The 17031-nt window shown below is 52.0% G+C and overlaps 1 long non-coding RNA gene across 5 annotated transcripts; it reads right to left on the bottom strand.

Moving 5' to 3' along the window:
• Window positions 1-1765: 1765 nt before the first annotated feature.
• Window positions 1766-16261, bottom strand: LOC112657666 (uncharacterized). Of its 5 annotated transcripts, none has more exons than XR_007412553.1 (6): window positions 16090-16241; window positions 9791-9941; window positions 9131-9319; window positions 4852-5980; window positions 3302-4481; window positions 1766-2530 (listed from the first exon to the last, which is right to left on the bottom strand). It is a non-coding gene; the product is annotated as an uncharacterized LOC112657666 (long non-coding RNA). The 5 variants fall into 5 exon arrangements; XR_003135210.3 differs by having other exon boundaries at window positions 1766-3574; window positions 4214-4481; XR_003135209.3 differs by having other exon boundaries at window positions 1766-4481; window positions 4852-5049; window positions 5434-5980.
• Between the last annotated feature and the right edge of the window lie 770 nt (window positions 16262-17031).

Here is a 17031-nt window from a genome sequence, read left to right as displayed (position 1 = left end):
AAGCTCCCTTCACGTCACCCAGCTGCTCCTGGCAGAGGCGGCCACCAGGAGGCAGTGTCTCACAGAGCAAGAGCACTGCATTTAGAGTCCAGAGAGCTGGGTTCGAGTTCTGGCTCAGAGGTGTCCTCACTGGGCAATCTGGGGATCATTTCTCCTCCCCGAACCTCAGCTTCCCCATCCCTCAGGAGCCCTGTCAACTCCCCGGCCACCCCTCAGGACCACGGGGGGACCCGATGACTGAAGGCCATAGGAGGTGAGCAGCTGTGGATCAGTGGTGTGGAGGGTCCAGAGGCTGACTGCCCGCCCCAGGTGCCGGCCACGACTCCATGGCCATGACCTGACCGTGCAAGCTCTGGCTCTGGGGCCCCTCGGGGGCCTGCTCCCTTCTGCTCAGCTCCCTCTCCTGGCAGGGTGAGCCCTGGTGCAGCAGGTGCTACACACTATTCTGTAAGGTCCAAGTATCCCACTGTTTTAAGTAAGAAAGCCCATCGTGTGGGTACTGTTATCTCCCATTTTACAGGTGAGAAAACAGGAGCAGAGAGGCCGAGCAACTTGTCCAAGGTCACACAGCTGATGAGTGGGTGACATAACAAAATACGGCAGACCGGGGGCCTCAAGCAATGAAACTGTACTGTCTCACAGTTGAGGAGGCTGGAAGTCTGAGGTCAAGGTGTTGGCAGGGCTGAGGGCTGAGGGAGCATCATCTCTCCTGGGCTGGTGGATGCTCGTCTTCATGCTCACGTGGCGATCTCCTTCTGCGTGTGGCTCCGTGTCCAGACTTCCAAGGCAGTCCTATTGGATTTGGGTCCACTCTAAAGGCCTTGTTTTAACCTATTACCTCTGTGAAGACCAGGTCTCCAAATGCGGTCACAGTACCGGGGGTCAGGACGCCACCGTGTGAATTTGCAGGAGACACAGTTCAACCCAAGCCGGAGTTAAGAGGTTAAGATACGAGACACAGAGGCTGAAGGGGCGAGGATGGCAAAGGGGATTTTTCCCTCCTTTCAGAACAGACTTTAATCTGTAACATGGCAACAGTGAACCTGAGGCTCCCACTTTCCAGAGAAGTCCCTGGAAGTGGCCCCACGGACTACCACGGGAGAACAGGGCGGCTCTCCACACGCTTCCGCCGAGGCTGCACAAGTTGGGAGAGGACCCGACTGTCTCATCGCATCCCAGTGATTTCATCTATTTGATGCACCGGCTATGAGAACATCACTCAGAGGAGCCAGAGACGGCCAAGCGGAAAAATGAAAAATCATAACAGAGTGAACAAAACTCTAAAGGTACGGGTGAGCACACGTCCCAGTTCTCTGCGGTCCCAGTTCTCTGTCGGGTTGCCTGGGTACTGCCTCTCAGGTCCGAGCCCACCCTCCCTCGCCTGCTCCTAGGGGCGCGGCGCCACGCTCCGTCAGCCGCAGGTGCTGGAAAGACAGCGTGGGAGGAAGGGCTTGTCCGTCCTGGTTCTGGTGAGGGACCTGTAGGCCCCTGGAGCAAGCTCAGCCCCTGCAGCCCGAGTGGCCCCACCACCAGGGTCCACACACACCCAGGTCCTGCAGGGGTGTGACACCACAGCACGTGGCTCCTTCGGGGCACGTGGCAGCTACTGGGCAACTGGAAGCTTCTCCCAGCACCCCGCTCAGGCAATTTTGCAGTGACTGCCGCTGACGAGACACTTGCCCGTGGACAGCTTTGCCCAGCACCTCAGAGAGCATTTTCCAGTAAGTTCTTTTTTTATATATAGATTTTATTTATTCATGAGAGACACACAGAGAGAGAGAGAGAGGGAGGCAGAGACACAGGCAGAGGGAGAAGCAGGCTCCATGCAGGGAGCCCGATGTGGGACTTGATCCTGGGACCCCAGGATCACGCCCTGAGCCAAAGGCAGACACACCACCACTGAGCCACCCAGATGTCCCTCCAGCGAGCTCTTATGGTGGGTTCCCAACACATCCTGCCAGCCTGGCACCTCAGTAACCTCCTTAACATTCAGTGAACTACAACCACATCCCCTCCCCAACTTCTCAATCTCAGTCCAGTGGTGGGGCATCGTGGGTGCTCTCCCTCAGGCCTAGGGGTAGCAGCTGCTCCTTGGAGCTGCTGTTCCTTAGGGATGTTCTTTAGGATTCTCTTCCGCTTCTTGCCAGCCACTCCTCATTCCTCCGATCCTTGGTACAGGTAATAATTTTTTGTGTTACACTTCCCCTGTGTCATTTCTGTCTCCTGATTGGACCCTGACTGATCCAAAATTGGTGCAAAGAGTAGTGCCACGTGACAGATGGGGTTTGGGGATGGGTTCGGTCCTGCCTTTGGGCTTGAACGCGGCACCGAGCTGTCAGTGGGGAATGGGACCTTAGTAATCCACACGTGCAGCAGCATGGCAATTAGTCAAATACTCACGTGTGGTTGATTGTGATGAAGTGGCCCATGCCTCGGGCGCCCCAGCGGATGCTGAACCTGACCGTTATGGCAGTAATGATGACTATGAGGGTTTTAGTGAGCTCCGGATTCTTTTGAACGCACTTGAGCACTAACAAAGAGAAGATGACAAGCTCAGGTCTGCTAGCTCTCTGCTCCAGTCATGGTCTGCAAACCAGCAAGCTTCCATGACAGCTCTGAAAGAAGCCTTAATTTCTTTGGTGCTTGCAAGGCTGATATTGCTGAAAATCAAATAAAAAATTTAATTGTGCAGGCGGCTGAAATAACAATTGAATCCACAGTCTCAACAAGTTTCTGGGGAGAAAGTCAGGGCGCTGATTAGTAAAGAACAGGATCCTGAAACTTGCAATGGGGACATCTTACTGGAGCCAAACGAGACTGTCAGTCTTGAACGCCCTTCCCGCTGAGCTTCGCTGACCACGGGAAGTAGCTTTCCTTCTCGTGTCTAAAAGAGCAAGACGTCCTCCGCCTAAAACACTATGAAAACCCCCCTGGGCACCTGGAGGGGAGCTCGTTCTCCTTGAAAGCCATCATACCCACTCCCTGTTGCCACCAGACCCCTAACAAGACCCCATTCTCAACATACCCCTGGAGGACAGGTGTGCATTTCAACTGGCAAAAGTCTAACCAAAAGGATCGCAAGGCTTTTTGCTACGCATTGGCAGAAATCTGGAGAACATACGTGGGTGTAGATTCTGAGGGCATTAGACCAAGGAAGAGGAAATACAGTATCGGGTCGGGTCATACAGGGTAGACACCTTCTAGAGATGCCGGATTAACATGTTAGCTTGTGTGACTAGGTGTTAATTGCCTATTGTCACGTAACCAATTACTGCAAACTTAGAGACTCAAAGCAGCACACCTTCTTTATCTCACGCTTTCGATGGGTCAGTCACCTGGACATCTGCTCCAAGGCTTCTCACCGGGCTACCACTCAAGGTGGCAGCTGGGCTGGGGTCTCAGCTGAAGGCTCAACTGGGGAAGGACCCCCTTCCATGCTCACGTGGTTGTTGGCAGTATTCAGGTCCCCGCAGGCTGTTGAAGGGGGGGGCCTCAGTACCTCGTTGGCTGTTAGCTGGAGGCTGCCCCCGTGGACCTCTTCAGCACGGTCACTTACTTTACCAAAGTCTGCAAGCTGAGGGGGCAATAGAGAAAGGCTGCTAGCGAGACAGAGGTCACAGTCTTACATAACCTAACCACAGAAGCGACACCCCATTGCCTTGGTCATATTGAATTGGTGAGAAGTGTGTCGCAGGTCCCGCCCATGCTCAATTACACAAAGGCGTGAATACCAAGAGGCAGGGGTCACCGGGGGCTGTCTTAGAGTCTACCCAGCACGAGCTGGAAGTGTTCCTCACAGCTCATTTGGTTGGCTGACTGGGGCTTGGGCTCAATACTGGCCCATAGTTAACGAGGTTAGAGGCCAGGGCTGAGTGGGTAGGACTGCAGACTGGGGGCAGGAGTGTGCAACCTGCACACTCGACCCTCTAGCGTGTTCTACAAGGAGGCTCAGAAGACACTTGGTCTGCTAAGAAATAGGAAAATACATTTGTGAACAGAGGGCCTCCATCCTACAAATCTCTGTGTTTGCTCTGCTTTTTAGGTCAGGCGTGAGCTGCAAAGATGTTGCTGCAGAGATGGTGCCCTGATTTCAGTGGGTGGATAGGTGATAGCTGGAGTCTCCTCCGCTCAGGTCTGATTCACCCAGTTGGTCCGTGGACCAACCCTCTGGTGATTTCTCCAGTTCCTAAATGTCTGGTTGGAGGAGACACACCGAGCAACCCTCAGGGTCCCACGCTGGCTCTCTGACCCACGAGGCGAGGACTGTTATGGCAGGAAGCATTTAGTGAAAGCCCCTGGAGCTTCGACGCCAACCCAAGACAGTGAACAAGAAGCCGTCCCTGGGAGCACTGCGGAGAGGGAGCCACTTAGAGGAGCAGGGGTACTGAGACCCAGAGGTCAGAGGAAGCCTTCCACCAGCAACGCAGCAATGGTTTCACTGCTTGGACGATGAAAACTACCATCTGGCCATCTTGAAGCCACTGAACCAACATGAAAAAAAAAAAAAGAAAGAAAGAAGTGACTGTACTGGCCAGAGTGACCAATCCTGATTGCCGAGGGGGGTAGTGGGCTGCAGTTGTGCAATGGAGACGAGCACTACTGGCTGTGGAGCATGGAGGATTCTGCAGGCCCCTCCTGGTGCTCCCACGGCCAGCAGCAATGGGGGTGGAAGACCATCCCACCCACCCAAAGCATTGCAGGGCAAACGGGACCCAGAGCCTTCAGGAAGGAAGGTAGGGGGGTCGCTCCACAGGTTAAGGAACAGCTGGGCTCTGGCTGAGAACAGGGGGACCACGAGCTGGGCCGTGGAAGAAGGAACCTGTCCCTGTCAACGAGGACCTCATGACTAACCATGGAAGTGAATCGTGGGGTAGCTCAGCCTGCGTCCTGTTTGCTTGACCCTTGCGCGAGCACGTGCACGTGTGCTCCTTTGCACCTGCTGTCTCCTTCTTCTCGCTCCTTCTTCCCATCTTTAGTTCACATGCAACTTGTGGGAAGTTACCTTGACAGTTTAGTCTGCAGGTAGGAACGTATTCAGCGAGGCTGCAACTGAATTTGAGGAATGAGTAATACAAACAGTGACTGTTGGGACTGTACGTCTTCTCATTTCGGGGGCAGGGCAAGCGCTGTGTCGCGTTTAAGCGGTACAGCTGGATCTCACCCCGGTGCGGGGGTGGGGGGGGTGGGGATACGAAGTCGTTTTACTGCTCCACGGGAATTCCAACATGTGAAGTGCAGAGAAGGAGGTCGAGGAGCCAGAGGGCTGGAGTGTGCCACTTACCAATCTATTGTCCCTCAGCTCCGATTGGCCCTTTCTTGCCTGCGGCCTGACAGCTGAGCAGGGCCCTCTAAACGTTTGCCCTGTGCCCACTGGCCCCACGTCAGGCTCTGCTGGCCCGGGAGGGACAGAGTGGGAGGAAGGGGCTTTCTCACCAGGTCCCAGCGAGCTGGCCGGGTGACGCTGTGCCCGCTCCGGGCTCCTGCGGCGTGGGCGGCCTCTCCGGGCCAGCAGCGTCCCGTGGCTCTCTCTCTAGGCGGTTTGTAGAGGGCTGTCCGTGGAGAGCCGCCCTCCCCTCAAGGGCAGATTTCCAGCCAGTTTTGCTGGTGTAGCCCCACGGCCACGGCCAGCGGCACCGGGCACAGCTGTGCCCCCTGCGAGGAGGCCTGGATCTCAGCCCCGGGTTGGAGGGCAGGGGGACGTCTTCCTTGGTTGCTCCTAGAGTAACATTTCGATAAGCGTTCCTTGCTCGACTACTCTGCGAGTCCTCCCTCCCGTGCCCGGGGTCCAGTGGACACACTGATTAGAACACCAAGAAGAGGGCAGCCCGGCTGGCTCGGCGGCTTAGCACCACCTTCGGCCCCTGGCGTGATCCTGGAGACCCGGGATCGAGTCCCACGTCGGGCTCCCTGCGTGGAGCCTGCTTCTCCCTCTGCCTGTGTCTCTGCTTCTCTCTCTGTGTCTCTCATGAGTAAATCAAATCTTTAAGAAAAAAAAAGAAAGAACACCAAGAAGGGAGGACGTTAGCTAGAACATTCCATCTGCAGCAGGTGCTCCTTGAGGGGTTACTATGTGACAGCCCCGTACCTGGAGACGCAGGTGCCCCTGGGGCCATGGTCTCTGCCCCAGTGCATTTACACCCTAGGGGGACAGACAGATACTCAACAGGCAGAGAAGTGAATACTCTAGAAAGTTGCAGATACCAGCAGGTGCTTTGATGCAAAATTCACAGGGTGATTCGCCGCGTGGTGACTGTGGGTCGGGGTTAGGTGACACCTCGGTGAGGAGGTGGTGCTTATTCTGAGATGTGAGAGGGCAAGGGAAGATGGGGTGGGTGCTGGGGATCATTTCAGGCGCAGCATGGCAACTGCAAAGGCCCTGGGGTGAGAATTGATTTGGAATTTTTGTGCCGCAGCGAGAGGACCCGGAGCTGCAGAACAAGAGGAGGAAATGGTAGGAAAGAGGGTCTGAAACAGGTGAGGACAGATGGTGTGTGACTTTGTAGGCGGCTCCGATGTGATTTGAAGTCAATAGGGAGCCCCTGGAGGGTTTTAATCAAAGATTGCATTAAAAGCACTTTTTAAATGTGAAGGTGATCTCTAGGAGAGCTGCGGGGGCACGGGCGAGTGTGCTCGCCACTTAATATCCTGTTGCCCCTTCTCACTGTTGTCGTCACCGTCACCGTTGTCACCAGCGTCACTGTAGTCAATATTGCCACGCACTGGTTTTGTTCCCACGGCCAGGATTCTAGAACTGCCTCCCTGAAGGCGTTCCCAGACCCTCCGGGGCATAGCCGGTGTCACCCTCTCCCGTGCCCTCCCCTCCCAGGCCTCTGGCACGGCTTCCCTGGACGCTCTCACTCCAGTGGGCACAGCGCAAATCTCTGTCTCTGTCACAGGCACTGCCCCCCACCAGGACACTGCCCACCCAGCGAGGACGGCGGCATCCGGCCCAAGGGAGGTTGGAAAGATGAGCTGAGCGCAGCTGGTGCTGTGCCATGTCCCAGGAAGACACTCACAGAGGTGTAATCGAAGCAGCAGAAGTAGACCCCAATCCCATTTAACAGAACAAGACCGAGACCCACAGAAGTGAAGCAACTTACTTAGAGTCACACACTCGGAGGGTTCAGCCTCCAAGGTCCCCTGCCGTCGGCTTCTCCGTACCTCCTCTGGTTGGGGAGGAGGGGGGAGGGACAGGGGCAGGACACACAGCTCCCTGCCGGTGCAGCTGGGGAAACTGAGGTCTGAAGTCTAGATCCCACCGCCAGGAGGCTCGTGTACCTCTCACGCTCAGGTCGGTGTGACCGAGAGTGACCGAGAGTGACCGAGCGCTGGGCTGCACTGCCAGGGAGTGGGAAGCCAGGCTCTCGCTGGCCAAGAGGGACACAGAGCTAGAAAAATCATTACAGGTGGATGAATTATTCACGGCATCGTCAACCTCCTCAGGCCCCGGACAGCCGGGAGCTCGCCGAACAGCCCAGCGCATCTTATTACCCACGTGTAATGGCCTCTTTTCTCTGTCTCAGAAGAAAGTGATTCAACACCATCAAATATTCATGCGGGGCGCAGTGGCCGCTCACACGCTGGCCCTCCTGCGCTGCCCCAGAGGTCAGGGCTGACGCCAACCCGGGACCTGGAGACGCGGCCGGGGGAGCGCAGGTGGGCCCGCCTCCCTGGGTCGGGGTTCGGGGGGTCCGGGGCGGCAGGGGGCCACGTGGGGATCCCCACACACCACACACCGCAGCCTCGGCCTCGTCCCTAACCTCAGGAGGGCCCGGGGAAGCGGTGCTTGCTTTCCCGCTACGGAGATAAGGTTGATTTTGCAGCCTGTCCCCAGTCGGTGGGTTTGGGGGTCCCGCAGGTGCACCTCTGCCCCGGGCGGTCCTGGGGCTAAGGATGAGGAGGGGCTCTGGGGTCTGTGCTCCCTCCTGTCCTGTGGCCACAACAGACTAGCACACACTGGGAGGCTCCAACAACAGAAATTTATTCTCTTCGAATCTGGAGGCCGGGAGTCTGAGATCAAGGTGTCACAGGGCCACGCTCCCTCTGAAGAATCCGGGGGACTTCCGGCTCCTGGTGGCTGCCAGTCGCCCCTCCAGTCTCTGCCTCCACTTGGCACAGGCTCCTTCCCTGTGTCTCATCCGTCTCCCCGGGGACCCTCATAAGCAGGTCAGTCACCGGATTTAGGGCCCACTCTATTGCGGGCTGAGCTCATCTCAACTTCATTATATCTACAACGACCCTATTTCCAAATGAGGGAACATTCTGAGGTTCCAGATGGATGTGAATGGGGGTGGCTCCTCCCATCAGAGGAGCCATGCTGGAACTCACAGAATCAGCCACAAGCTACCTGGTTTCTGATTTTTAGGTCTGCCAAGTCACCCCATTTCCCCTGGCTTCTCCTTCCTGTCTCACCCACGCCCATGTCTCTCCTGCTGTTTTTGCAACCCCTCTCTGGAGTCTTGGGAAGCTCAGAGGGTTTTTCCAGGGCCAATTGGCCCAGGTGCACCTCACTTTACCCTCGTTGCTCAGAAGGACCAGGGGTTCATGGGTGCCCTGGGCTCCACTGGGGATGGAGGCCCCCAGCACTCAAGTTGGGGTGCAGCCAATGCAGGTGATACCCCTCCCACATCCCCTTGGCCCTCCTGTCCCTAAGCTGACCCAACAGATTCCAGATGTATGCACCTGGTACCCTCTACCTGGGCTTGTCCAGCCATCCAGCCAGCTGCAGCGTGGGGTGGCCCAAGTGCCAGGAAGTTCACCTTCCTCCTGCTGGGTCAGCTCTCAGCCAATGTCCTCAGCTCCCTTGCCCCATGAGTGGTGAGCTCCGCTGCATGGCTCACACTGCCCTCCAGACACCCTTGTTCAAATAAGCTCCAGGCACCCATTTCCGGAGGGACTTCTTTAGAAATGCTCCCTGTGCCTTCCCCCAGCCTCCTTCCTTGGCCCTCGGTGCTCCAGAAACACCTGCCGGTGGGCAGTGACTCTGTCTCCAGCCACTGCTCCCAACTTCCCAGGACACCCCTCTCATCCCCAGATCTGTCCAGCCCTCATGAATCACCCCCTGGGAGATGTTTTGACTGCCCCACACAGGCCTCCAGCCCCCAGCCCCCAAGACCCCAGCTCCCAATACCTGGAAGTGTGCCGTCTGAGCTATTCACTCATGTGCCGCTCCGACTGTCTCTGAGCAGCTCCAGCCTCACCCCCGTGTTCCGTCACTGAGCGGCACAGGGAGGGCCCGGGGTGGCCAAGTGGTCTGCCTGTGGGCACCGGGTGACACCACAGTCAGGGCCCAGCGGTGATTTTCAGAGATCTAAGGCACCTTTGCCATTAAAAAAAAAAAAGTAAGAAAGAAAAAGAAAGAAAGAAAAAGAAGAAACATGTAAAATTAAAGTTTGCAACTGCATTGGCTTGAAGACAAATATAATCCAGGCTGGATTCATTATTATTACATTCATTTTTTTTCTCTTGATGTTAAAGGAAATTAAAATGAAAACATCTTTACGGTTCCTTAAAATATCATGGGCCCTAGGCTCTGCTCCGGTTGCACCCAATGCAGTGCAGCGGCTGGCCAGGCCTGACCACCAGGCCCGGCCCCCCAGATCCGGCCACCAGACCTGGCCCATACTGGAGGGGCACTGGAGGCCAAGAGAACAGGGGAAGGAGAGCTGAGGCCCTGTAGGTGGCAGTGACCCGGGTGGGGGCTGAGCTGGACATGAGGCTGGGGGCCAGGGGGCAGGGAGCACGCCCCCCAGGCCCCCCCACTCCTCCTCCTTGGGGCTTGCGGGCTTACCCAGGCTGCTGTGCTGTGTCTCCTGTTGTCGGGAGGCAGTGGGGCCAGAAGCTCAGCTCGGAGCCAGACTGGCTGGAAGTGAAGCTCAGCAGCCCACACCGCCAGCCCCGGGCCCCTGGGCAGATCACTGGATGCCTAGTTCCATCCTCGTCTGAAAAACAGCGATATGGAACGAAGCACTTAGAGTAGAACCCAGCAGGTCCTTAACAAGTGTTACCAGCCTCTGTTATTAATTATTTCTGTTACCACTGATTACCTCATTGGGTCCACCCAGCAACCTGGGAGGATACTCATTTTCCCATTTTCGGAGGAGGAAACCGAGGGAAGGGAACTGCCCGGGGTCCCGGGGTGTGGTGAGCATGTCCTACCTGCCAGGGGCAGGGCCGTGTCCTCCCTGAAGAGGCTTCTGATGAGGGACAGAGACTCCACTCCCCACGGCACAGACTACAATCCGAATTCCAGTACAGCCCAGACCCCCACCCCCATCCCAGGCAGTGGTAGGGTCAGACCTCCACCCAAATCAGCCGACTCCTGGGCCCAAGCCTTGAACACCTGGCCCCCCAGGGCTGGATGGGGCCCTCATGGCAACCCAATGCCAGAACCCTCCGTGGCAGGCTCTGCTGCTTGTTTTTTCTTTTACTCATGACTCATGTTCTGGAGACACCATGTTGCAAGAACAGTGCATTCTCTGAGGCCCACACTGGAAGAATGCAATCATCGGGACAGCCTGGGATGGTCTGAACAGCAGGACTGAGGGATTTGCCTTTTCCTGATTCCCAGCTCCCCGGGGAGTGGCCAGGACCCTAGCAGCAGGTGGGAGGGGAGCCACCCGCCCCGGGAGCCAGTGGGGGTGAGAGCGAGGCCCAGCCTCCCTACAGACCAGCATCCACTTCACCCCAAAGCATCGGCCTAGTGAACGGGAGTCCCCACGGGGCAGGCCACCAACCCCAACTTGGGGTTTCCACCCAGTGACGTTAGCCACAGGCTGGCCTGAGCCAGTATCCGCTCTTCCCTATTTGTTCAGCACTCATTGCTTTATTCACCAGCAGCCTGTAGACAAGACGGACCCAGGTCTAGCGGACAACACAAAAATGGACAAGGCATCACACAAGTCCCTATAAATGACCCTGTAGTGGGGGCCAAGGAGGGAAGCCCACACCAGGCTTCTCACCAGCACAGGCCCCAGAAAGCTTCTCAGGGGCAGAAACCCCGAGGGGGCCCACAGAGAGGAGGGGATGGCAGGGCAGGGGTCCAGCACGAGGTAGGAAGATCCTTTCTGTTTCACTCTGGGTGTTAGCTGGCATCCTGACAGTGCCCGCTCTGGGTGTGTTGGTTCTTGCACCCAGCAGATGTTTAGTGTGGCATGACTGTGCTAGGCTCTGCCCTGGGGACCTGCAGGTAGCACCCGAGTCCTGCCTTCAGAGGCCTGATGCCGTCATGGGATGATGGGTGGTTTTGAACCTCTCCCAGTGCACTCTCCTCCCCCCTTCCTCTCCTACTTACCAGGGGGCTGGGCCCTGAGGATTCTTGCTTTGGAAGGTGGTGGGAACTGCTGAGAACAAGGCCCTCACCTGGACTGGGAGATGGGGCCTCTGACCTAGGGAGCCTCCCACCTGATGGGAAAAAGCTAGAAGCCAATGGGGAGGAGTAGTGGTGATGAGGGCCCCTGAAGCTCCCAGAGAATCCCAGAAATGTGGCCAGAGCCCTGGGAAGCACCTGTGGAGCCCCTCAGGTGGGGTGTGCAGATGGCAGACAGAGTATCTCAGGGGAAACCATGCACTGTCCCTGACCCAGACCCTGCACCGGCTCCTCACTGCTCTGCCCACTGACACCTGGCCAACCCACCCTCTATCAGAAAGCCAGGCAAGCTGTTAAAAAACCGAATCCCACATTTCTGATCTCCTGTCGAGCAAGCAAAAAACTTGGAAGTTGCTGCTCAGTCTTAACAACAAGTAAAAAACCAAATAAGCCAACCCCCCCCCCACTCTTCTTAGATCCATAAAAGAAGGAAGGTCACAGGGCAAACTGCTGCCCCCCAAATTAGAAACACCGACAGGTGAACACAGGCCATAACTTACAGGAGCAGAAACCTTCGTGAACACCTGAGCTGTGATTGATGAATCGCTGGATGCTCAGTGTGGACGACCTCAGAGTCAAAACTCCAGGGGGACCCATCAAGGAGGGTCCTCCCACTTCTGTGAGTTTTCACCTCCAGGTTCTTACCAGGAACATCAGAGGGAAATCCCCTCGTGTTTTTGGCAGGAGGAGGGGAAACGAGCCATCTTGAAGTACCCCAGAGCACAAGGCCTGCGCTCAGGAGGAACCAGTTACCCAGAGCCTAACCTGCTGGGGTTTTATCAGAGCCTAACTGACCCAGGGGCAGGGGAACACCCAGCTCCAGCTGGCTCTAGCCAGCCCGTCCCACCCAAGGGAGAAGTGCTGAGAAGCACGTGGGAAGCTCAGAGTCCAGAGCACAGGCTCACACAAAAACCAGGACCTGCTCACGGGACTACAGAAGTCTTCTCTCCCGCCCACACCTCACCACCACATCACTAGAGCCTACTTGCAGCGGTTCCTTTTACCCAGTACATTGTGTCCTGCTAGCAAGAAAAAATTGCCAGATATACTATAAGGAAAAAAAAAAACCAGTTTTTTTAATAGTTTTTTTTATTCAAACCCCAGTTTGAATATATAGAGCAAATATCAGAACCAGACTCAGGTTTGGCAGGGATGTTGGAATCATCAGACAGGGAATTTAAAACAACGATAAATATGCTCAGGGCCCTCATAAAGTAGACAGCATGCAAATACAGGTGTGCCATGGAAGCAGAGATGGAGATCCTAAGGAAGAACCAAAAAGAAATGGAAGAGATCAAACGCACTGAAATGAAGAAATGCCTTTGATGGGCTTATTAGTAGACTGGACACGACTGAGGAAAGCATCTCTGAGCTTGAGGATCTCGATAGAGACCCGCAGAACTGAAAAGCAAAAAGAACAGAATATCTGTGGACTGTGAGACAGTTACGAAGGTGTGACATGGTGTAATGGGAAGGTGTAATGGGAAGGAGAAGAAAGAAGAAAGGAATAGAATAAACATTTGAAACAAGAATGACTAGAATTTCCCCCAAATTAATGTCAGACACCAAATCACAGATCTAGGAAGCTCAGAGAGCACCAAGCAAGGATAAATGCCCAAAAAACCACACCTAGCCATTTCAAGCTGTAGAAAATCAAAGATAAATAAAAAATGCTGAAAGAAGCCAAAGGAAAATAGGGTATTACCTACAGAAGAACAAAGGTAGGAATTACACCCAACTTCTGCTCAGAAATCACACAAGCAAGGAGAGACTGGAGTGGAATGTTTAAACCCCATAAATCTAGAAGACTGTATCCTGTGAAATCACCCTTCAAACATGAAGCAGAAATGAAGACTTTCTCAGACAAAAACTGAGGGAATTTGTTGCCCGAAGACATGTTTTTCAAGAAATGTGAAAAGAAGTTTTTTTAGAGAAAAGAAAAAAAATATAGGCCAGAAACATGAATCAAATGAATTAAGGAAGCACATGGGGGAATGAGACAAGGGGAGGGTAAAATGAAACCTTTTTTTTTATTCTTAATTGATTCAACAGATAATTTGTTCAAAATACCAAAAAATATATTTGACTATGTATACATTCTATTACATATATATTCATAAGAATATATATATTCTTATGTACACTTATATATAAGTGAAATAAATAACAGCAATGGTACAAAAGATAAGAGGTAAGAATTAGGATTACTTTGTTATTATGAGATGCTCCTAATACCCATAAAGCAGGATAGTGTTTTTGATAGTGGATTTGAATTAGCTATAAGTTCATATTGCAAACTCTTGAGCAACCACTAACTAAGAAAGAAGGAAAAGAAGGAAGGAAGGAAAAGAGAAAGAAGGAAGGAAAGAAGAAAGAAGAAAGAAAAGAAAGAAGAGGGATCCCTGGGTGGCGCAGTGGTTTGGCGCCTGCCTTTGGCCCAGGGCGCGATCCTGGAGACCTGGGATCGAGTCCCACGTCAGGCTCCCGGTGCATGGAGCCTGCTTCTCCCTCTGCCTATGTCTCTGCCTCTCTCTCTCTCTGTGTGACTATCATAAATAAATAAAAATTAAAAAAAAAAGAAAAGAAAGAAGAAAGAAGAAAGAAAGAAAGAAAGGAAAGAAAGAAAGAAGAGAGAGAGAAGGAAGGAAGGAAGGAAGGAAGGAAGAAGGAAAGAAGAAAAAGAAAGAAAGAAAGAAAGAAAGAAAGAAAGAAAGAAAGAAAGAAAGAAAGAAAAATAAAGAAGGAAAGAAGAAAGGAAGACAACTTATATGGGAAAAAGGGGAGAAAATAAAATCATATATAACATTGAATTAAAACCACAAAAGGCAGATCTGCAACAACACAGATGAACCTTGTGGACACCATGCTAGGTGAAATCGGTGACAGAAAGACAAACATTGTACGATCTCACTGATACCTGGAAGCTAAAAAAGTCAAAATTATAGAAACTGAGTCAAAGGGTGGTTGTGGGAGGCTGGAGTGTGGACGAAATCGGGAGCTATTGGCCAAAGGGTACAAGCTTTCCAGTGTGAAGTGCAAGAGTTCATGGGATCTGATGCGCACAGCAAGCATGGTGATTATCGTCAACAATGCTGTATTGTATACTTGACAGTTGCTAGGATTGTAGATCTTAAGTGTTCTCACCACACACAAAGGTAACTATGTGAGGTGATGGACGTGTTAACTAACTTTATTGTGGTAATCATTTCACAATATATATGCATATCAAATCATTGTGTTTTATACCTTAAATTTATGCAGTTTTACTTGTCAATTATACCTCAATAAAGTCGGAGGGGCGGAAAGAATAGTTATTTTAACACACAAATCCCCCAATACCAATTACTTAACACAATAAATATTTCATACTCAAAAAGAAAACCCACGAGAGGCAGAAAACAAGTGGAAGGCAAAAATAGGAACAAAGACTAAAGGCAATAAATATAAAACAGTAACAAATGCGGTGGATATCAATCCAACTATATCAATAACCTCTTTGAATGTCAACGGTCTAAATGCGCCAATTAAGAGACAAAGATTGTCAGAGCGAATCAAAAAACAAGAGCCAAGGGGGGCTTGGGTGGCTGTCAGTTGAGCGTTCAACTCGGTTTCGGCTCAGGTCATGATCTCATGGGTAAGACTGAGCCTCTGGCCAGGCTCCCTGCTCAGCGGAGAGTCTGCTTGAAGATTCTCTCCCTCTGCCCCTTCCCTGTTCTGTCCCTCCCCCATGCTGCCCTTCCCCCCTCCACTCTCTCTATAATAAATAAACTTTAAAAAAAAAAAACAAGAGCCAACTCTATGTTGCCTACAAGAAACTCACTTTATTTAGGTATGTATTATTGTTTATTTTAGAGAGGGAAGGAGGAGAGAGGGGCAGAGGGAGAGAGAGAACCTTAAGCAGGCTCCACGCCCAGCATGGAGCCCAACGCAGGGCTCAATCTCACGACTCTGAGATCGTGACCTGAGCTGAGATCAAGAGCCAGATGCTTTGACACCTGGGTGACTTAGTCGGTTAAGCATCTGCCTTCAGCTCAGGTCAGGGTCCCAAAGTCCTGGGATCAAGCCCCACATCAGGCTTCTTGCTCAGCAGGGAGTTTGCTTCTCCCTCTCTTGCTACCCCCCCCTCCGCTTATGCTTTCTCTCTCTCTTTCTGTCCTTCTCTCTATCCAATAAATAAAAAATAAAATCTTAAAAAACCTCAGATGCTTAACCAACTGAGCCACCCAGGTGCCCCACAAGAACCTCACTTGAAATACAAAGGTGCAAATAGATTAAAAGTAAATGGATGGAGGAAGATATGCCATGCTACACCCATCAAAAGAAAGCAGGAGTTGCTATATTAATTTCAGAGAAAGGAAACTTCAAGGAAAAGAATGTCACCAAGGGGGCCGTCTGGGTGGCTCGGTGGTTAAGTGTCTACCTTTGGCTCAGATCATGACCCCGGGGTTCCGGGATCAAGTCCCACATCAGGCCCCCACAGGGAGCCTGCTTCTCCCTCTCCCTGTGTCACTGCCTCTCTCTGTGTGTCTCTCACGAATAAATAAATAAAATCTTTTTTAAAAAGTCACCAAGGATAAAGAAGGATATTACATAATGATAAAGGAGTCAATTCTCCAGGAAGACATCACAGTCCTTAATAGGTATGCACCTAACAACAGAGCATCAAAGTATGTGAGGCCAAAACAAATAGAATTTCAAAGAGAAATAGATAAATTCACTACCATAGTCAGAACTTTCAACACCCCTCTCTCAGAAATGGACAGACCCAGCAGGCAGGAAGTCAGGAAGGACATAGCTGAACTCAATAGCACCATCAATCACCTGGATAAAATTGACATCTATAGACTACTTCAACCAGTGATAGCAGATTACACATTCTTCTTAAGTTCAAATGGAACATTCACCACAATGGAACACATTCTGGACACAAAACAAAAAGAATGCTGGAGAATTCCAAAAAAATTTGGAGATTAAACAACATACCTCTAAATAACATACATGTCCAAAGAGAAAATATAAAAACCTTTTGAACTGAATGAGAATGAAAACATAATTTATCAAAGTTTGTGAGATGCAGGAAAATTGATAGCATTGGGTTCATATACAAAAAAATAAAAGAAGGGAGGGATGCAGAGTGGCTCAGTGGTTGGGTGTCTGCCTTTGGCTCAGGGTGTGATCCCAGGATCCAGAATCAAGTCCCGCATCGGGCTCTTTGTGGGGAGCCTGCTTCTCCCTCTGCCTGGGTCCCTGCCTCTGTGTCTCTCATGAATAAATAAATAAAATCTTTTAAAAAACAAAAAGGGAGATCTGAAATCAATCACCTAAGGAGATCAAATTAAATCCAAAGTGAGCAGGAGAAATAATAAGAATTAGAACAGAAATCAATGAAATTGAAAGCAGGGAATCAATGGGAAAAACCAATAAAACCAGAAGCTGGTTTGAAAGATCAATAAAATCAATAAATGTCTAACCAGGCTAACTAAGAAAAAAGGAGAGAGAATTCCAATTACCAGCATCAGAAATTAAAGAGGGGACATCACTACAGACCCCATGGACATTAAAAGGACAATCAAGGACAATACTGTGAACAACTCTAAGCCAACACATTTGATAACCAAGATGAGATAGATCAATTTCTTGAAAGACACAATCTGCCTGAGTGC

Source organism: Canis lupus, chromosome 8, assembly GCF_003254725.2.
Source record: "Canis lupus dingo isolate Sandy chromosome 8, ASM325472v2, whole genome shotgun sequence".
Taxonomy (NCBI): Eukaryota; Metazoa; Chordata; class Mammalia; order Carnivora; family Canidae; genus Canis; species Canis lupus.
The sequence above is the reverse complement of the archived record's forward strand: the minus strand, read 5'-3'. Positions and strand labels throughout refer to the sequence as shown.